The sequence below is a fragment of the Pristiophorus japonicus genome, chromosome X (assembly GCF_044704955.1).
Source record: "Pristiophorus japonicus isolate sPriJap1 chromosome X, sPriJap1.hap1, whole genome shotgun sequence".
NCBI classification, from domain to species: domain Eukaryota; kingdom Metazoa; phylum Chordata; class Chondrichthyes; family Pristiophoridae; genus Pristiophorus; species Pristiophorus japonicus.
In genome coordinates this window covers 38,458,935-38,480,912 of record NC_092010.1, presented here as the reverse complement: position 1 = coordinate 38,480,912, position 21,978 = coordinate 38,458,935, and the positions used below count along the sequence as shown (strand labels likewise).

Genomic DNA, 21,978 nt, shown 5'->3' with positions numbered 1-21,978 from the left:
CTTGGCACCCATTGTTTGATAATGGCCCCGATCTCGCCGCTCCTGCTGTGCCTGCCCACGCTCCAATCACCAACCTGGACCTTGATGACGTCGCTCCTCGCTGCTGTCGCAGCTCGTGCTGCTCCCTGGAGTAGTACGCCTCCACACTGCTCCCAGTCGCCGCTCCTCCGCTCCTTTTATGGCCCCGACCTGCCGCTGGTGTTCTCACGCAGGTACCCAGTGCTTGCCCACCAGTACCCAAATAGCACCGTCTGCAGACAGAGGTGCTTCGCCTTGACAGTCGTAGGTCAATAATCCTTCAATGAACATAATGTTGGATGTTTCACCCAATCATAGTATATCATGATTTTGGTGGCAATGCAGGAAGCAAGACATGCCAGGGAGATTAACAGCTGGCATAGGCCTCTGACCATATCTGCAGGTCCTGACACAAGTCTGCCAGTCTTTGCAACACTAACCTACGAGGATGGTGCTGCAGGCAACTCTCCTCATGCAGCTCCACCTGCATTTCAGCAGCCATCAAACAGGAGGCTGCTCCGACATGTGCCTGTACACTCATAACAGCACCTTGGAAAGAAAGACTTGCATTTATATAGCACCTTTCACAACCTCAGGACGTCCCAAAACGCTTTACAGCCAATTGGAGTGCAGTCACTGTTGTAATGTAGGAAACACAGCAGCCAATTTGCGCACAGCAAGCTCCCACAAATAGCAATGTGATAATGACCAGATAATCTGTTTTAGTGATGTTGATTGAGGGATAAATATTGGCCCAGGACACCGGGGTGCGGCGCTTCCTCAGTACTGCCCCTCCGACAGTGCGGCGCTCCCTCAGCACTGCCCCTCCGACAGTGCCGCGCTCCCTCAGTACTGCCCCTCCGACAGTGCTGCACTCGAGTGTTGACCTGGATTTTGTGCCGTGGAGTGGGACTGAACCCACAACCTCCTGACTTAGAGTGAGAGCACTGAGCCACGGCTGACACCTTTCCCTCCACTGCTGCCTGCTACCTCCAAATCCCATCTGCCTTGGCAGAGGCCGCTAATGTGCTTTGAGGCCTTCTGAATCTTTCCAAAGGCTTTCTGAATCCCCAGCCCGTTCTGACACTGCCTTTCAATTGTCCACAACCCTTTAAGTTTGCCTTGAGGGTCATTTTTCCATTCTCACCGCGAGTGTGCTCGCTGCACTCGACCAAATTCACACAGAAAGCTACGTATCTTTTTAATAATGAGCTGAACTTGGAAAATTAGATGCAAATAGAAATTTTTTTTTTGTGTCTGCACAAAAACCTGTTTCTAAACCATTCAGATAGAAACTGCAGAAAATCTGTGCTGTTGGTCCTTCCTGTCCGCCATTCCCCGTTCCCCGGACTGGTGGTGAAATCTAACAATCGATGTCACTTGTCTGAACTTTATTTATTCAGCACCTTTTGACGTGATTTTTGCCGAACAAAAAATAGATCTACTTTCTTCAACAAGTCTGTCAGAGTCCAAAAACTGAAAGCAAACGTTTCCAGCTCTTGTTTTGCTAAAGTGCAATAGTTACCCATAGAGGAATAAGGAAAGTTGGTGCACAGAACTTTCTCAGCATATTTATGTGGTTCTCTGGCCTTTGACAGACACATGTTTCATGTTAAAATATTGATCGGACAAGTCAAGTTTCAGCAGAGAACCTCAGTCCCTGTATATTTCTCAATATTAGTTCCCATTTGTAATTTATCTGCCTGGTCGCAGAGAGCTCGGAGGGTTGTAGGAGCTGGAGGAGGTTACAGAGATTGGGAGGGGTGTAGGGGGCTGGAGGAGGTTACAGAGATAGGGAGGGGTATAGGGGCTGGAGGAGGTTACAGAGATAGGGAGGGGTGTAGGGGCTGGAGGAGGTTACAGAGATAGGGAGGGGTGTAGGGGTTGTTGGAGGTTACAGAGATCAGGAGAGTGTAGGGGCTGGAGGAGGTTACATAGATAGGGAGGGGTGTAGGGGCTGGAGGAGGTTAGAGAGATAGGGAGGAGTGTAGGGGCTGGAGGAGGTTACAGAGATAGGGAGGGGTGTAGGGGCTGGAGGAGGTTACAGAGATAGGGAGGGGTGTAGGGGGCTGGAGGAGGTTACAGAGATAGGGAGGGGTATAGGGGCTGGAGGAGGTTACAGAGATAGGGAGGGGTGTAGGGGCTGGAGGAGGTTACAGAGATAGAGAGGGGTGTAGAGGTTGTTGGAGGTTACAGAGATAGGGTGGGGTGTAGGGGCTGGAGGAGGTTACAGAGATCGGGAGGGTGTAGGGGCTGGAGGAGGTTACAGAGATAGGGAGGGGTGTAGGGGCTGGAGGAGGTTAGAGAGATCGGGAGGGGTGTAGGGGCTGGAGGAGGTTACAGAGATAGGGAGGGGTGTAGGGGCTGGAGGAGGTTAGAGAGATAGGGAGGGGTGTAGGGGCTGGAGGAGGTTAGAGAGATAGGGAGGAGTGTAGGGGCTGGAGGAGATTACAGAGATAGGGAGGGGTGTAGGGGGCTGGAGGAGGTTACAGAGATAGGGAGGGGTGTAGGGGCTGGAGGAGGTTACAGAGATAGGGAGGGGTGTAGGGGCTGGAGGAGGTTAGAGAGATAGGGAGGGGTGTAGGGGGCTGGAGGAGGTTACAGAGATAGGGAGGGGTGTAGGGGCTGGAGGAGGTTACAAAGATAGGGAGGGGTGTAGAGGTTGTTGGAGGTTACAGAGATAGGGTGGGGTGTAGGGGCTGGAGGAGGTTACAGAGATCGGGAGGGTGTAGGGGCTGGAGGAGGTTACAGAGAAAGGGAGGGGTGTAGGGGCTGGAGGAGGTTAGAGAGATAGGGAGGGGTGTAGGGGCTGGAGGAGGTTAGAGAGATAGGGAGGGGTGTAGGGGCTGGAGGAGGTTACAGAGATAGGGAGGGGTGTAGGGGCTGGAGGAGGTTACAGAGATAGGGAGGGGTGTAGGGGTTGTTGGAGGTTACAGAGATCGGGAGAGTGTAGGGGCTGGAGGAGGTTACTGAGATAGGGAGGGGTGTAGGGGCTGGAGGAGGTTAGAGAGATAGGGAGGTGTGTAGGGGCTGGAGGAGGTTACAGAGATAGGGAGGGGTGTAGGGGCTGGAGTAGGTTACAGAGATAGGGAGGGGTGTAGGGGGCTGGAGGAGGTTACAGAGATAGGGAGGGGTATAGGGGCTGGAGGAGGTTACAGAGATAGGGAGGGGTGTAGGGGCTGGAGGAGGTTACAGAGATAGGGAGGGGTGTAGAGGTTGTTGGAGGTTACAGAGATAGGGTGGGGTGTAGGGGCTGGAGGAGGTTACAGAGATCGGGAGGGTGTAGGGGCCGGAGGAGGTTACAGAGATAGGGAGGGGTGTAGGGGCTGGAGGAGGTTACAGAGATAGGGAGGGGTGTAGGGGCTGGAGGAGGTTACAGAGATAGGGAGGGGTGTAGCAGCTGGAGGAGGTTACAGAGATAGGGAGGGGTGTAGGGGCTGGAGGAGGTTAGAGAGATAGGGAGGAGTGTAGGGGCTGGAGGAGATTACAGAGATAGGGAGGGGTGTAGGGGGCTGGAGGAGGTTACAGAGATAGGGAGGGGTGTAGGGGCTGGAGGAGGTTAGAGAGATAGGGAGGGGTGTAGGGGGCTGGAGGAGGTTACAGAGATAGGGAGGGGTGTAGGGGCTGGAGGAGGTTACAGAGATAGGGAGGGGTGTAGGGGGCTGGAGGAGGTTACAGAGATAGGGAGGGGTATAGGGGCTGGAGGAGGTTACAGAGATAGGGAGGGGTGTAGGGGCTGGAGGAGGTTACAAAGATAGGGAGGGGTGTAGAGGTTGTTGGAGGTTACAGAGATAGGATGGGGTGTAGGGGCTGGAGGAGGTTACAGAGATCGGGAGGGTGTAGGGGCTGGAGGAGGTTACAGAGATAGGGAGGGGTGTAGGGGCTGGAGGAGGTTAGAGAGATAGGGAGGGGTGTAGGGACTGGAGGTGGTTACAGAGATAGGGAGGGGTGTAGGGGCTGGAGGAGGTTAGAGAGATAGGGAGGGATGTAGGGGCTGGAGGAGGTTACAGAGATAGGGAGGGGTGTAGGGGCTGGAGGAGGTTAGAGAGATAGGGAGGGGTGTAGGGGCTGGAGGAGATTACAGAGATAGGGAGGGGTGTAGGGGCTGGAGGAGGTTACAGAGATAGGGAGGGGTGTAGAGGTTGTTGGAGGTTACAGAGATAGGGTGGGGTGTAGGGGCTGGAGGAGGTTACAGAGATCGGGAGGGTGTAGGGGCCGGAGGAGGTTACAGAGATAGGGAGGGGTGTAGGGGCTGGAGGAGGTTACAGAGATAGGGAGGGGTGTAGGGGCTGGAGGAGGTTACAGAGATAGGGAGGGGTGTAGCAGCTGGAGGAGGTTACAGAGATAGGGAGGGGTGTAGGGGCTGGAGGAGGTTACAGAGATAGGGAGGGGTGTAGGGGCTGGAGGAGGTTACAGAGATAGGGAGGGGTGTAGGGGGCTGGAGGAGGTTACAGAGATAGGGAGGGGTATAGGGGCTGGAGGAGGTTACAGAGATAGGGAGGGGTGTAGGGGCTGGAGGAGGTTACAGAGATAGAGAGGGGTGTAGAGGTTGTTGGAGGTTACAGAGATAGGGTGGGGTGTAGGGGCTGGAGGAGGTTACAGAGATCGGGAGGGTGTAGGGGCTGGAGGAGGTTACAGAGATAGGGAGGGGTGTAGGGGCTGGAGGAGGTTAGAGAGATCGGGAGGGGTGTAGGAGCTGGAGGAGGTTACAGAGATAGGGAGGGGTGTAGGGGCTGGAGGAGGTTAGAGAGATAGGGAGGGGTGTAGGGGCTGGAGGAGGTTAGAGAGATAGGGAGGAGTGTAGGGGCTGGAGGAGATTACAGAGATAGGGAGGGGTGTAGGGGGCTGGAGGAGGTTACAGAGATAGGGAGGGGTGTAGGGGCTGGAGGAGGTTACAGAGATAGGGAGGGGTGTAGGGGCTGGAGGAGGTTAGAGAGATAGGGAGGGGTGTAGGGGGCTGGAGGAGGTTACAGAGATAGGGAGGGGTATAGGGGCTGGAGGAGGTTACAGAGATAGGGAGGGGTGTAGGGGCTGGAGGAGGTTACAAAGATAGGGAGGGGTGTAGAGGTTGTTGGAGGTTACAGAGATAGGGTGGGGTGTAGGGGCTGGAGGAGGTTACAGAGATCGGGAGGGTGTAGGGGCTGGAGGAGGTTACAGAGATAGGGAGGGGTGTAGGGGCTGGAGCAGGTTAGAGAGATAGGGAGGGGTGTAGGGGCTGGAGGAGGTTAGAGAGATAGGGAGGGGTGTAGGGGCTGGAGGAGGTTACAGAGATAGGGAGGGGTGTAGGGGCTGGAGGAGGTTACAGAGATAGGGAGGGGTGTAGGGGTTGTTGGAGGTTACAGAGATCGGGAGAGTGTAGGGGCTGGAGGAGGTTACTGAGATAGGGAGGTGTGTAGGGGCTGGAGGAGGTTACAGAGATAGGGAGGGGTGTAGGGGCTGGAGTAGGTTACAGAGATAGGGAGGGGTGTAGGGGGCTGGAGGAGGTTACAGAGATAGGGAGGGGTATAGGGGCTGCAGGAGGTTACAGAGATAGGGAGGGGTGTAGGGGCTGGAGGAGGTTACAGAGATAGGGAGGGGTGTAGAGGTTGTTGGAGGTTACAGAGATAGGGTGGGGTGTAGGGGCTGGAGGAGGTTACAGAGATCGGGAGGGTGTAGGGGCCGGAGGAGGTTACAGAGATAGGGAGGGGTGTAGGGGCTGGAGGAGGTTACAGAGATAGGGAGGGGTGTAGGGGCTGGAGGAGGTTACAGAGATAGGGAGGGGTGTAGCAGCTGGAGGAGGTTACAGAGATAGGGAGGGGTGTAGGGGCTGGAGGAGGTTAGAGAGATAGGGAGGAGTGTAGGGGCTGGAGGAGATTACAGAGATAGGGAGGGGTGTAGGGGGCTGGAGGAGGTTACAGAGATAGGGAGGGGTGTAGGGGCTGGAGGAGGTTAGAGAGATAGGGAGGGGTGTAGGGGGCTGGAGGAGGTTACAGAGATAGGGAGGGGTGTAGGGGCTGGAGGAGGTTACAGAGATAGGGAGGGGTGTAGGGGGCTGGAGGAGGTTACAGAGATAGGGAGGGGTATAGGGGCTGGAGGAGGTTACAGAGATAGGGAGGGGTGTAGGGGCTGGAGGAGGTTACAAAGATAGGGAGGGGTGTAGAGGTTGTTGGAGGTTACAGAGATAGGATGGGGTGTAGGGGCTGGAGGAGGTTACAGAGATCGGGAGGGTGTAGGGGCTGGAGGAGGTTACAGAGATAGGGAGGGGTGTAGGGGCTGGAGGAGGTTAGAGAGATAGGGAGGGGTGTAGGGACTGGAGGTGGTTACAGAGATAGGGAGGGGTGTAGGGGCTGGAGGAGGTTAGAGAGATAGGGAGGGATGTAGGGGCTGGAGGAGGTTACAGAGATAGGGAGGGGTGTAGGGGCTGGAGGAGGTTAGAGAGATAGGGAGGGGTGTAGGGGCTGGAGGAGATTACAGAGATAGGGAGGGGTGTAGGGGGCTCGAGGAGGTTACAGAGATAGGGAGGGGTATAGGGTCTGGAGGAGGTTACAGAGATAGGGAGGGGTGTAGGGGCTGGAGGAGGTTACAGAGATAGGGAGGGGTGTAGGGGTTGTTGGAGGTTACAGAGATAGGGTGGGGTGTAGGGGCTGCAGGAGGGTACAGAGATAGGGAGGGATGTAGAGTCTGGAGGAGGTTACTGAGATAGGGAGAGTGTAGGAGCTGGAGGAGGTTACAGAGATAGGGAGGGGTGTAGGGGCTGGAGGAGGTTAGAGAGATAGGGAGGGGTGTAGGGGCTGGAGGAGGTTAGAGAGATAGGGAGGAGTATAGGGGCTGGAGGAGATTACAGAGATAGGGAGGGGTGTAGGGGTTGTTGGAGGTTACAGAGATCGGGAGGGTGTAGGGGCTGGAGGAGGTTACAGAGATAGGGAGGGGTGTAGGGGCTGGAGGAGGTTAGAGAGATCGGGAGGGGTGTAGGGGCTGGAGGAGGTTACAGAGATAGGGAGGGGTGTAGGGGCTGGAGGAGGTTAGAGAGATAGGGAGGGGTGTAGGGGCTGGAGGAGGTTAGAGAGATAGGGAGGAGTATAGGGGCTGGAGGAGATTACAGAGATAGGGAGGGGTGTAGGGGGCTGGAGGAGTTTACAGAGATAGGGAGGGGTGTAGGGGCTGGAGGAGGTTAGAGAGATAGGGAGGGGTGCAGGGGGCTGGAGGAGGTTACAGAGATAGGGAGGGGTGTAGGGGCTGGAGGAGGTTACAGAGATAGGGAGGGGTGTAGGGGGCTGGAGGAGGTTACAGAGATAGGGAGGGGTATAGGGGCTGGAGGAGGTTACAAAGATAGGGAGGGGTGTAGAGGTTGTTGGAGGTTACAGAGATAGGATGGGGTGTAGAGGTTGTTGGAGGTTACAGAGATAGGGTGGGGTGTAGGGGCTGGAGGAGGTTACAGAGATCGGGAGGGTGTAGGGGCTGGAGGAGGTTACAGAGATAGGGAGGGGTGTAGGGGCTGGAGGAGGTTAGAGAGATAGGGAGGGGTGTAGGGGCTGGAGGAGGTTAGAGAGATAGGGAGGGGTGTAGGGGCTGGAGGAGGTTACAGAGATAGGGAGGGGTGTAGGGGCTGGAGGAGGTTACAGAGATAGGGAGGGGTGTAGGGGTTGTTGGAGGTTACAGAGATCGGGAGAGTGTAGGGGCTGGAGGAGGTTAGAGAGATAGGGAGGAGTGTAGGGGCTGGAGGAGATTACAGAGATAGGGAGGGGTGTAGGGGGCTGGAGGAGGTTACAGAGATAGGGAGGGGTGTAGGGGCTGGAGGAGGTTAGAGAGATAGGGAGGGGTGTAGGGGGCTGGAGGAGGTTACAGAGATAGGGAGGGGTGTAGGGGCTGGAGGAGGTTACAGAGATAGGGAGGGGTGTAGGGGGCTGGAGGAGGTTACAGAGATAGGGAGGGGTATAGGGGCTGGAGGAGGTTACAGAGATAGGGAGGGGTGTAGGGGCTGGAGGAGGTTACAAAGATAGGGAGGGGTGTAGAGGTTGTTGGAGGTTACAGAGATAGGATGGGGTGTAGGGGCTGGAGGAGGTTAGAGAGATAGGGAGGGGTGTAGGGACTGGAGGTGGTTACAGAGATAGGGAGGGGTGTAGGGGCTGGAGGAGGTTAGAGAGATAGGGAGGGATGTAGGGGCTGGAGGAGGTTACAGAGATAGGGAGGGGTGTAGGGGCTGGAGGAGGTTAGAGAGATAGGGAGGGGTGTAGGGGCTGGAGGAGATTACAGAGATAGGGAGGGGTGTAGGGGGCTCGAGGAGGTTACAGAGATAGGGAGGGGTATAGGGGCTGGAGGAGGTTACAGAGATAGGGAGGGGTGTAGGGGCTGGAGGAGGTTACAGAGATAGGGAGGGGTGTAGGGGTTGTTGGAGGTTACAGAGATAGGGTGGGGTGTAGGGGCTGCAGGAGGGTACAGAGATAGGGAGGGATGTAGAGTCTGGAGGAGGTTACTGAGATAGGGAGAGTGTAGGAGCTGGAGGAGGTTACAGAGATAGGGAGGGGTGTAGGTTGGAGGAGGTTACAGAGAAGGGAGGGTGTCAGGGCTGCAGGAGGTTACAGAGATAGGGAGAGGTGTAGGTGCTGGAGGAGGTTACAGAGATAGGGAGGGGTGTAGTGGCTGGAGGACGTTACAGAGGTAGGGAGGGGTGTAGGGGCTGGAGGAGGTTACAGAGATAGGGAGAGGTGTTGGGGACTGGAGGAGGTTTACGAGATAGGGAGATGTGTTGGGGGCTGGAGGAGGTTACTGAGATAGGGAGGGGTGTAGGGGGCTGGAGGAGGTTACAGAGATAGGGAGGGGTATAGGGGCTGGAGGAGGTACAGAGATAGGGAGGGGTGTAGGGGCTGGAGGAGGTTAGAGAGATAGGGAGGGGTGTAGGGGTTGTTGGAAGTTACAGAGATAGGGAGGGGTGTAGGTTGGAGGAGGTTACAGAGAAGGGAGGGTGTCAGGGCTGCAGGAGGTTACAGAGATAGGGAGAGGTGTAGGTGCTGGAGTAGGTTACAGAGGTAGGGAGGGGTGTAGGGGCTGGAGGAGGTTACAGAGGTAGGGAGGGGTGTAGGGGCTGGAGGAGGTTACAGAGGTAGGGAGGGGTGTAGGGGCTGGAGGAGGTTACAGAGATAGGGAGAGGTGTTGGGGGCTGGAGGAGGTTACAGAGATAGGGAGGGGTGTAGGGGCTGGAGGAGGTTACAGAGATAGGGAGGGGTGTAGGGGGCTGGAGGAGTTACAGAGATAGGGAGGGGTATAGGGGCTGGAGAAGGTTAGAGAGATAGGGAGGGGTGTAGGGGCTGGAGGAGATTACAGAGATAGGGAGGGGTGTAGGGGGCTGGAGGAGGTTACTGAGATAGGGAGGGGTGTAGGTTGGAGGAGGTTACAGAGAAGGGAGGGTGTCAGGGCTGCAGGAGGTTACAGAGATAGGGAGAGGTGTAGGTGCTGGAGGAGGTTACAGAGATAGGGAGGGGTGTAGTGGCTGGAGGAGGTTACAGAGGTAGGGAGGGGTGTAGGGGCTGGAGGAGGTTACAGAGATAGGGAGAGGTGTTGGGGACTGGAGGAGGTTTACGAGATAGGGAGAGGTGTTGGGGGCTGGAGGAGGTTACTGAGATAGGGAGAGGTGTTGGGGGCTGGAGGAGGTTACAGAGATAGGGAGGGGTGTAGGGGCTGGAGGAGGTTACAGAGATAGGGAGGGGTGTAGGGGGCTGGAGGAGTTACAGAGATAGGGAGGGGTATAGGGGCTGGAGGAGGTTACAGAGATAGGGAGGGGTGTAGGGGCTGGAGGAGGTTACAAAGATAGGGAGGGGTGTAGAGGTTGTTGGAGGTTACAGAGATAGGGTGGGGTGTAGGGGCTGGAGGAGGTTACAGAGATCGGGAGGGTGTAGGGGCTGGAGGAGGTTACAGAGATAGGGAGGGGTGTAGGGACTGGAGGAGGTTACAGAGATAGGGAGGGGTGTAGGGGCTGGAGGAGGTTAGAGAGATAGGGAGGGGTGTAGGGGCTGGAGTAGGTTACAGAGATAGGGAGGGGTGTAGGGGCTGGAGGAGGTTAGAGAGATAGGGAGGGGTGTAGGGGCTGGAGGAGATTACAGGGATAGGGAGGGGTGTAGGAGGCTGGAGGAGGTTACTGAGATAGGGAGAGTGTAGGAGCTGGAGGAGGTTACAGAGATAGGGAGGGGTGTAGGTTGGAGGAGGTTACAGAGAAGGGAGGGTGTCAGGGCTGCAGGAGGTTACAGAGATAGGGAGAGGTGTAGGTGCTGGAGGAGGTTACAGAGATAGGGAGGGGTGTAGTGGCTGGAGGAGGTTACAGAGGTAGGGAGGGGTGTAGGGGCTGGAGGAGGTTACAGAGATAGGGAGAGGTGTTGGGGACTGGAGGAGGTTTACGAGATAGGGAGAGGTGTTGGGGGCTGGAGGAGGTTACTGAGATAGGGAGGGGTGTAGGGGTCTGGAGGAGGTTACAGAGATAGGGAGGGGTATAGGGGCTGGAGGAGGTTACAGAGATAGGGAGGGGTGTAGGGGCTGGAGGAGGTTAGAGAGATAGGGAGGGGTGTAGTGGCTGGATGAGGTTACAGAGGTAGGGAGGGGTGTAGGTTGGAGGAGGTTACAGAGAAGGGAGGGTGTCAGGGCTGTAGGAGGTTACAGAGATAGGGAGAGGTGTAGGTGCTGGAGTAGGTTACAGAGATAGGGAGGGGTGTAGTGGCTGGATGAGGTTACAGAGGTAGGGAGGGGTGTAGGGGCTGGAGGAGGTTACAGAGATAGGGAGAGGTGTTGGGGGCTGGAGGAGGTTTACGAGATAGGGAGGGGTGCAGAGGGCATGGGGAGGTTACAAAGATAGGGAGAGGTGTTGGGGGCTGGAGGAGGTTTACGAGATAGGGAGGGGTGCAGGGGGCATGGGGAGGTTACAGAGATAGGGAGGGGTGTAGGGGCTGGAGGGGGTTACAGAGATAGGGAGGGGTGTAGGGGCTGGAGGAGGTTACAGAGATAGGGAGGGGTGTAGGGGGCTGGAGGAGGTTACAGAGATAGGGAGGGGTGTTAGGGCTGGAGGAGGTTAGAGAGATAGGGAGGGGTGTAGGGGCTGGAGTAGGTTACAGAGATAGGGAGGGGTGTAGGGGCTGGAGGAGGTTAGAGAGATAGGGAGGGGTGTAGGGGCTGGAGGAGATTACAGGGATAGGGAGGGGTGTAGGAGGCTGGAGGAGGTTACTGAGATAGGGAGAGTGTAGGAGCTGGAGGAGGTTACAGAGATAGGGAGGGGTGTAGGTTGGAGGAGGTTACAGAGAAGGGAGGGTGTCAGGGCTGCAGGAGGTTACAGAGATAGGGAGAGGTGTAGGTGCTGGAGGAGGTTACAGAGATAGGGAGGGGTGTAGTGGCTGGAGGAGGTTACAGAGGTAGGGAGGGGTGTAGGGGCTGGAGGAGGTTACAGAGATAGGGAGAGGTGTTGGGGACTGGAGGAGGTTTACGAGATAGGGAGAGGTGTTGGGGGCTGGAGGAGGTTACTGAGATAGGGAGGGGTGTAGGGGTCTGGAGGAGGTTACAGAGATAGGGAGGGGTATAGGGGCTGGAGGAGGTTACAGAGATAGGGAGGGGTGTAGGGGCTGGAGGAGGTTAGAGAGATAGGGAGGGGTGTAGGGGTTGTTGGAGGTTACAGAGATAGGGAGGGGTGTAGGTTGGAGGAGGTTACAGAGAAGGGAGGGTGTCAGGGCTGTAGGAGGTTACAGAGATAGGGAGAGGTGTAGGTGCTGGAGTAGGTTACAGAGATAGGGAGGGGTGTAGTGGCTGGAGGAGGTTACAGAGGTAGGGAGGGGTGTAGGGGCTGGAGGAGGTTACAGAGATAGGGAGAGGTGTTGGGGGCTGGAGGAGGTTTACGAGATAGGGAGGGGTGCAGAGGGCATGGGGAGGTTACAAAGATAGGGAGAGGTGTTGGGGGCTGGAGGAGGTTTACGAGATAGGGAGGGGTGCAGGGGGCATGGGGAGGTTACAGAGATAGGGAGGGGTGTAGGGGCTGGAGGGGGTTACAGAGATAGGGAGGGGTGTAGGGGCTGGAGGAGGTTACAGAGATAGGGAGGGGTGTAGGGGGCTGGAGGAGGTTACTGAGATAGGGAGGGGTGTTAGGGCTGGAGGAGGTTACAGAGATAGGGAGGGGTGTTAGGGCTGGAGGAGGTTACAGAGATAGGGAGGGGTGCAGGGGGCATGGGGAGGTTACAGAGATAGGGAGGGGTGTAGCGGGCTGGAGGAGATTACAGAGATAGGGAGGGGTGTTAGGGCTGGAGGAGGTTACAGAGATAGGGAGGTTTGTGGGGGTGAAGGAGGTTACAGGTGTCATGTATGTATGTTTGGGTTTACTAGCCACCAGGTGGCGCCACTGTCGGAGCTCATTGGGCTGTGCGCACGTGTGTGCGACCCAGATATAAAAGGCCAACCATCTTGTAATGTGATCACTTCGGGCCCTAATAAAGTAGAGCCAGGTTTGTTCAGAGTTTACAGTATTCAGTCTTTTGAGTTATTGCATACACAACATTTGGTGATGAGGTAACAAGAATCTTTGCATGCAAAAATGAGCACAATTGGAATTCTGGAGCGATTCGTGGAAATTGGACAGACTTTGTAGCCCGCTTGAACCAGTACTTCGTGGCCAACAAAATGGAGAAAGAGGAAGACACAGTTCAGCGCCAGGCGGTCCTCCTCACGGTTTGCTGTCTGAAAATCTATGGACTCATAAAGAATCTCCTGTCGCCCTTAAGTCCAATGGACAAGGACTATGAAACATTGTGTGCTCAGGTATGTGACCATCTCAAACCAGATGAAAGCATCATCATCTCAAGATATCGATTCTATACGCACGTTCATTCTGAGGGCCAGGATGTATCGGAATTCGTTGCCGACCTAAGACGTGTAGCGGGACCGTGTAAGTTCGAAACTGCATTGGCAGACATGCTGCGGGACTTCTTTGTAATCGGCATCAACTACACATAAGCTACTGGCGGCGGAGACGCTGGATTTGAGCAAGGTCATCACGATTGCCCAATCATGCATGATGACGGACAAAAGCTTAAAGAAGATATCATTGAAAAATCGGAACTCAGCAAGTACTGTAAACAAGATAGTATCGTCGTTTGGCAGAGCTGCATATGGCAGGGCCTACACGACTGCGTACGCAAAACCTGTGGCTGCTCAAAGTCCGCCAACGGGAATGAATCCAATATTACTGTGTTGGCGTTGTGGGGGAAATCATCGGCATCATCAGTGTCGGTTTAAACAGTATATTTGCAAAGGCTGTTTGAGAGTGGGGCATCTCCCAGTGCATGTGTCTGCAACTGAGCAAGCGTGCTGCGACACACCACATGGATGATGAACAGTCTAGCGCAGATCCGGACATGCAATCCGAGATACCAGAGGAGGAAGTATATGGACTGTATTCGTTCCTAACAAAGAACCAACCGATAATGATTAATGTAAAACTTAATGGTGTGCTGGTACCGATGGAATTGGACACGGGTGCGAGTCAATCAATAATGAGCCAGAGGACATTCCACAAGCTGTGGGATACCAAGGTTGTGAGGCCTAAGCTGAGTCCAGTCAATGCCAAGTTGTGTACATACACTAAAGAACTCATAACGGTGATTGGCAATGCAGTAATCAAGGTGTTGTATGATGGTGCGGTTCAACATTTACCGTTATGGATTGTTCCAGACAATGGTCCAACGCTGTTCGTCAGGAACTGGTTAGAAAAAATCAAATGGAACTGGAACGAGATCAAAGCGTTGTCGGAGGAGGATGATACTCCATGTGCTCAAGTAACTGAGCAAGTTCCCCTCGCTGTTCGAACCAGGCATCAGCAACTTCACGGGAGCCAAGGTACAGATCCACGTGGCCTCGGATGGAAGACCCGTCCATCATAAAGCTCGGGCGGTTCCGTACATGATGAGGGAGAAAGTCGAAATCGAACTGGACAGACTCCAGTGTGAAGGGGTCATATCACAGGTCGAATTTAATGAATGGGCCAGCCCCATTGTTCCCGTGTTGAAGAGTGATGGCACTGTCAGAATTTGTGGAGACTACAAGGTTACGATCAACTGAGTTTCGAAACAGGATCAATATCCGTTACTGAAAGTTGATGACCTGTTTGCAACGCTAGCCGGTGGGAAGTCGTTCACTAAACTGGATTTGACGTCGGCCTACATGACACAGGAGCTGGTCGAGACGTCGAAAAAACTTGCGTGTTTCAACACTCATAAAGGACTGTTTTTCTATAACAGGTGTCCTTTTGGAATTCGCTCGGCTGCAGCCATATTTCAGAGGAACATGGAGAGTCTACTGAAGTCCGTCCCTAGAACCATTGTGTTCCAAGCTGACATACTGGTCACTCGTGACTCCGCCGAACATCTGAACAACCTAGAAGAGGTTCTACATCGTCTGGACAAAGTGGGACTCAGACTGAAACGCTCCAGTGCGTCTTCATGGCACCGGAAGTCGAATTCCTGGGGAGGAAAATTGCTGCTGACAGTATCAGGCCCACGGACTCGAAAACCAAGGCCATCAAAAATGCACCCAAGTCTCAGAATGTGACCGAGCTGCGTTCGTTTCCTGGTCTACTCAACTACTTCGGTAATTTCTTACCTAGATTGAGCACCTTATTAGAGCCATTGCACATGCTGCTAAGAAAAGGCGACAACTGGGTTTGGGGTGCGTCTCAAGATAGAGCTTTTGAGAAAGCTACTAATCTGCTTTGCTCTAACAAGCTGCTGGTACATTATGATCCGTGTAAACGTCTAATATTGGCCTGTGATGCTTTGTCATATGGAGTTGGTTGCGTGCTCCAACAAACTAATGAGTCGGGCAGATTACAACCTGTTGCATATGCTTCAAAAAGTTTGACAAAGACGGAAAGAGCCTACAGCATGGTAGAGAAAGAAGCACTAGCCTGTGTGTATAGGGTTAAAAAGATGCATCAGTACCTGCTTGGTCTTCGGTTTGAACTGGAAATAGATCACAAGCCACTCATTTCATTGTTTTCGGAAAACAAAGGTATCAATACCAATGCATCGTCCCGCATCCAGAGGTGGGCGCTGACATTATCTGCCTATGATTATGTCATTCGCCATAGACCTGGCACTGAGAATTGTGCCAATGCATTGAGCCGTCTGCCGTTGTCCACACCGGAGGTGGAAACGCCACAACCGGCAGATCTACTGTTAGTCATGGATGCTTTTGAAAGTGAAGGAACCCCTGTCATGGCCCAACAAGTTAAGACCTGGACCAGCCAGGACCCGATATTGTCGATTATGAAACATTGTGTCCTTAGTGGTGATTGGTCTGCCATACCCAAGCAAATGTGTGAGGAGACCAAACCGTCGCAAAGACGAACTATCCATTCAGTCAGATTGTTTACTGTGGAGTAATCGTGTTGTTATGCCCAAGAAAGGCAGAGAGAAATTTGTGCATGATCTACATACACTCATCCCGGTATTGTCATGGTGAAAGCCATTGCCAGGTCTCATGTATGGTGGCCTGGAATTGACTCTGATCTGGAATCATGTGTGTATCAGTGCAACACTTGCATGCAGCTTAGTAAAGCACCAGCGGAATCTCCACTGAGTCTGTGGTCGTGACTATCTAAACCATGGTCCAGGATCCACATCGACTTTGCAGGTCCCTTCCTGGGAAAGATGTTCTTAGTTGTGGTCGATGCTTATTCCAAATGGATAGAGTGTACAATCATATCATCCAGTACATCCACAGCTACCATTGAGAGTCTTTGTGTCATATTTGCTACGCATGGTCTGCCTGACATCGTTGTAAGCGACAACGGACCTTGCTTCACTCGTCTGGAGTTTCAAGAGTTCATGAAACTCAATGGTATCAAACATGTGAGGTCAGCACCATTCAAACCCACATCTAATGGTCAAGCAGAGCGTGCTGTCCAAACCATCAAGCAGAGTATGAAACGTGTAACTCAAGGTTCACTGCAGACTCGCTTGTCACGCATATTGCTTAGTTACAGGACAAGACCCCTTACGCTTACCGGGGCCTCCCCTGCTGATCTATTGATGAAGAGAGATCTCAAGACCAAGCTCTCTCTTGTCCACCCCGACTTGAATAATTGTGTTGAATACAGATGTCAAAGTCAGCAGTGGTATCATGATCGCGCTACTATGTCACGCGACATTTCTATCAATGATCCTGTGCATGTACTAAATTATGGTCAAGGTCCCAAGTGGATCGCTGGTACTGTTACGGCCAAGGAGGGTAACAGAGTATTCATCGTTAAGCTCAAGAATGGGCAAACATGCAGGAAACATGTTGATCAGACAAAGCTGCAGCACACTAATGAACCGGAACAGTCCGAGGAAGACACAACCAGTGACCAACCAACCTACCCTCAGTCATCAGAGGACTCCGCTGTTATCAATGAATCTGGACTTTCAATCCCTGACATGGTCATTGCCACTCCCATCAGATCGGCTACCCAGCCCCCAGTCATAACAGACTCAGAACGCTCGCCCAAGGCTGGAGTTGAACTGAGACGATCAACTCGGGAGCGGAAAGCCCCGGACCGTCCCAATTTGTAAAAAGACTGTTACTAATATTTTAAAGGGGGATATTGTCATGTATGTATGCTTGGGTTTACTAGCCACCAGGTGGAGCCAATGTCGGAAGTCATTGGGCCGTATGCACGTGTGTGCGGCCCAGGTATAAAAGGCAAGCCATCTTGTAATGTCATCACTTTGGGCCCTAATAAAGTAGAGCCAGGTTTGTTTACCTGTTCGGAGTTTACAGTATTCAGTCTTTTGAGTTATTGCATACACAACAACAGAGATAGGGAGGGGTGAAGGGGCTGGAGGAGGTTATGGAGATAGGGAGGGGTGTGGGGGCTGGAGGAGATTACAGAGATACGGAGGGGTGTAGGGGCTGGAGGAAGTTACAGAGATAGGGAGGGGTGAAGGGGCTGGAGGAGGTTATGGAGATAGGGAGGGGTGTGGGGGCTGGAGGAGATTACAGAGATAGGGAGGGGTGTAGGGGCTGGAGGGGGTTACAGAGATAGGGAGGGGTGTAGGGGCTGGAGGAGGTTACAGAGATAGGGAGGGGTGTAGGGGCTGGAGGAGGTTACAGAGATAGGGAGGGGTGTAGGGGCTGAAGGAGATTACAGAGATAGGGAGGGGTGTAGGGGCTGGAGGAGATTACAGAGATAGGGAGGGGTGTAGGGGTTGGAGGTTACAGAGATAGGGAGAGGTGTAGGGGCTGGAGGAGGTTACAGAGATAGGGAGGGGTGTAGGGGCTGGAGGTGGTTACAGAAATAGGGAGTGGTGTAGGGGCTGCAGGAGGTTACAGATATAGGGAGGGGTGTAAGGGGCTGGAGGAGGTTACAGAGATAGGAAGAGGCGAAGATATGAAGGGATTTGTGCACAAGGCTTTGGTGAACCAGGAGGCAATGCAGGTCAGCGAGAATAGGGGGTGGACGGGATTTTTACATCGAATCTACAGCACAGAACCAGCCATTGGGCCCAACTGCTCCGTGCCGATGTTTATGTCCCACTCGAGCCCTCTCCCACCCCTCCTCCATCACCCCATCACCATATCCTTCTATTCCTTTCTCCCTCATGTGTTTATCCAGCTTCCCCTTAAATGCATCGATACTATTCGCTTCAACCCCTCCCTGTGGCAGTGAGTTCCACATTCTCACCCCGCTCTGGGTAAAGAGGTTTCTCCTGAATTCCCCATTGGATTTATTAGTGACTGTCTTATATTGATGGCCTCCAGTTCTGGTCTCATTTGCAAGTGGAAACATCTTCTCTACGTCTACCCTATCGAACCCCCTTCATAATTTGAAAATTCTCTGTCAGGTCACCCCTCGGCCTTCTCGTACTGAGAGAAAAGAGCGCCAGGCAGTTCAATCTTTCCTGGTAGATGTAACCTGTCAGTTGTGGTGTCCTCCTTGGTGCGAGGCAGGAAATGGGCAGCAGCAGATCACTTATGATGAACAACAAACAATTCTTCAAATACTCGGGCTGTGAGCTGATATCCGCACAAAGTGTCTAGAAAGATTAGCATCTCTTGGCTCTGTTTAAGGAAACATGGTCAAAATATTTTAGCGTCTGCTTTGATGAAATATTCTACATTTTTGGATGTACTTAAATCACGTTGTAGACAGTGCAGACACAACAGTTGGACAACTCCCTGGGTGTTCTGTTATGTTTGGCTTCTCATTAAGTTATTTTTTATGGGGATACCTCCTCTCAGACCTGTCATCAGCACTTGATCTTTCCAGAGATGCCCATAAGTCTCTTCTCTGCGGAGTTCCAGCAGGAGCGGGCTGCCTGGGGGATTTCCTTGCCTGATCTGCTGCAAACAGATAGGAATGAAGTGATGGGCTCGCTAGAGGTGAACACCCTAATATCACAGCGCCCCAATGCTCATGAGCCTCACGGGCAGGTTTCTGGTCATTCTCCATCAGGAGAGGAATCAAAGGGCAAGCAGCCCCAGGGCCTTCTCACACACTTTTTAGTAGCCAGTTACGAAGTAGCACTTAGGGAGCAGGTTGCTGACTCCACACGCTCTCAACAACTGAGGGTTACACGAGGGAATTCGAAACATGCACCCTTTGTGCACACTACACCAATGACAACCTTCTGGCCCTCCTTGACATCGCTTGCGTTTTCTCCTCTTCACCTTTTCAGCATGCCTCATGCCGTGCATCACTGCACAATCAAGAGCGGCAGGAAGGTGTCCTGCTCCCAGGACTCGATACTGATCACAGGCCTCTATACTGATCACAGGCCTCTATACTGATCACAGACCTCTATACTGATCACAGACCTCTATACTGATCACAGACCTCTATACTGCTCCCAAGCCTCTATACTGATCACAGGCCTCTATACTGATCACAGACCTCTATACTGCTCCCAGACCTCTATACTAATCACAGACCTCTACACTGATCACAGACTTCGATACTGCTCCCAGGCCTCTATACTGCTCCCAGGCCTCTATACTGATCACAGGCCTCTATACTGATCACAGGCCTCTATACTGATCACAGGCCTCGAAACTGATCACAGACCTCTATACTGATCACAGGCCTCTATACTGCTCCCAGGCCTCTATACTGATCTCAGGCCTCTATACTGATCACAGGCCTCTATACTGATCACAGGCCTCTATACTGATCACAGGCCTCTATACTGATCACAGATTTCGATACTGCTCCCAGGCCTCTATACTGATCACAGGCCTCTATACTGATCTCAGGCCTCTATACTGATCACAGGCCTCGAAACTGATCACAGACCTCTATACTGATCACAAGCCTCTATACTGATCACAGGCCTCTATACTGCTCCCAGGCCTCGATACTGATCTCAGGCCTCTATACTGATCACAGGCCTCTATACTGATCACAGGCCTCTATACTGATCACAGGCCTCTATACTGCTCCCAGGCCTCTATACTGATCACAGGCCTCGATACTCATCACAGACCTCTATACTGATCACAGGCCTCTATACTGATCATAGGCCTCTATACTGATCACAGGCCTCTATACTGCTCCCAGGCCTCTATACTGCTCCCAGGCCTCTATACTGATCACAGTCCTCTATACTGATCACAGACCTCTATACTGATCACAGACCTCTATACTGATCACAGGCCTCTATACTGATCACAGACCTCTATACTGATCACAGGCCTCTATACTGATCACAGGCCTCTATACTGCTCCCAGACCTCTATACTAATCACAGACCTCTATACTGATCTCAGGCCTCTATACTGATCACAGGCCTCTATACTGCTCCCAGGCCTCTATACTGATCACAGGCCTCTATACTGATCACAGGCCTCTATACTGATCACAGACCTCTATACTGCTCCCACGCCTCTATACTGATCACAGGCCTCTATACTGATCTCAGGCCTCTATACTGATCACAGGCCTCTATACTGATCACAGGCCTCTATACTGATCTCAGGCCTCTATACTGATCACAGGCCTCTATACTGATCTCAGGCCTCTATACTGATCACAGACTTCGATACTGCTCCCAGGCGTCTATACTGCTCCCAGGCCTCTATACTGATCACAGGCCTGTATACTGCTCCCAGGCCTCTATACTGATCACAGACCTCTATACTGATCACAGGCCTCTATACTGATCACAGGCCTCTATACTGCTCCCAGGCCTCTATACTGATCACAGACCTCGAAACTGATCTCAGGCCTCTATACTGATCACAGGCCTCTATACTGCTCCCAGGCCTCTATACTGATCACAGGCCTCTATACTGATCACAGGCCTCTATACTGATCACAGACCTCTATACTGCTCCCACGCCTCTATACTGATCACAGGCCTCTATACTGATCTCAGGCCTCTATACTGATCACAGGCCTCTATACTGATCACAGGCCTCTATACTGATCACAGGCCTCTATACTGATCTCAGGCCTCTATGCTGATCACAGGCCTCTATACTGATCTCAGGCCTCTATACTGATCACAGACTTCGATACTGCTCCCCGGCCTCTATACTGATCACAGGCCTCTATACTGATCACAGGCCTCTATACTGATCACAGGCCTCTATACTGATCACAGACCTCTATACTGATCACAGGCCTCTATACTGATCACAGACCTCTATACTGATCACAGGCCTCTATACTGATCACAGGCCTCTATACTGATCACAGACTTCGATACTGCTCCCAGGCCTCTATACTGATCACAGGCCTCTATACTGATCACAGACCTCTATACTGGTCCCAGGCGTCAATACTGATCTCAGGCCTCTATACTGATCAGAGGCCTCTATACTGATTACAGACCTCTATACTGATCACAGACCTCTATACTGATCACAGGCCTCTATACTGATCTCAGGCCTCTATACTGATCACAGGCCTCTATACTGATCACAGGCCTCTATACTGCTCCCAGGCCTCTATACTGATCGCAGGCCTCTATACTGCTCCCAGGCCTCTATACTGATCACAAGCCTCTATACTGCTCCCAGGCCTCAATACTGATCTCAGGCCTCTATACTGCTCCCGGGCCTCTATACTGATCTCAGGCCTCTATACTGATCACAGACCTCTATACTGCTCCCAGGCGTCAATACTGATCTCAGGCCTCTATACTGATCACAGGCCTCTATACTGCTCCCAGGCCTCTATACTGATCAGAGGCCTCTATACTGATCTCAGGCCTCTATACTGATCACAGGCCTCTATACTGCTCCCAGGCCTCTATACTGATCTCAGGCCTCTATACTGATCTCAGGCCTCTATACTGATCTCAGGCCTCTATACTGATCACAGGCCTCTATACTGATCTCAGGCCTCTATACTGATTACAGACCTCTATACTGATCACAGGCCTCTATACTGATCACAGACCTCTATACTGATCACAGACCTCTGTACTGCTCCCAGGCCTCTATACTGATCACAGGCCTCTATACTGATCACAGGCCTCTATACTGATCACAGGCCTTTATACTGATCACAGGCCTCTATACTGATCACAGGCCTCTATACTGATCACAGACCTCAAAACTGATCACAGGCCTCTATACTGATCACAGGCCTCTATACTGATCACAGACCTCTATACTGATCACAGACCTCTATACTGATCACAGACCTCTATACTGATCACAGACCTCTATACTGATCACAGGCCTCTATACTGCTCCCAGGCCTCGATACTGATCACAGACCTCTATACTGATCACAGGCCTCTATACTGATCACAGACCTCTATACTGCTCACAGACCTGTATACTGATCACAGGCCTCTATACTGATCTCAGGCCTCTATACTGATCACAGGCCTCTATACTGCTCCCAGGCCTCTATACTGATCACAGACCTCTATACTGATCACAGGCCTCTATACTGATCACAGGCCTCTATACTGATCACAGGCCTCTATACTGTTCACAGGCCTCTATACTGATCACAGACCTCTATACTGA

At 52.9% G+C, this 21,978-nt stretch overlaps 1 protein-coding gene across 1 annotated transcript in view; it reads right to left on the bottom strand.

The window, feature by feature from the left end:
- The window catches only part of ormdl2 (ORMDL sphingolipid biosynthesis regulator 2), a 209,000-nt gene that overhangs the window by 9,906 nt on the left and 177,116 nt on the right, over positions 1-21,978 (bottom strand). The window lies entirely within an intron of this gene.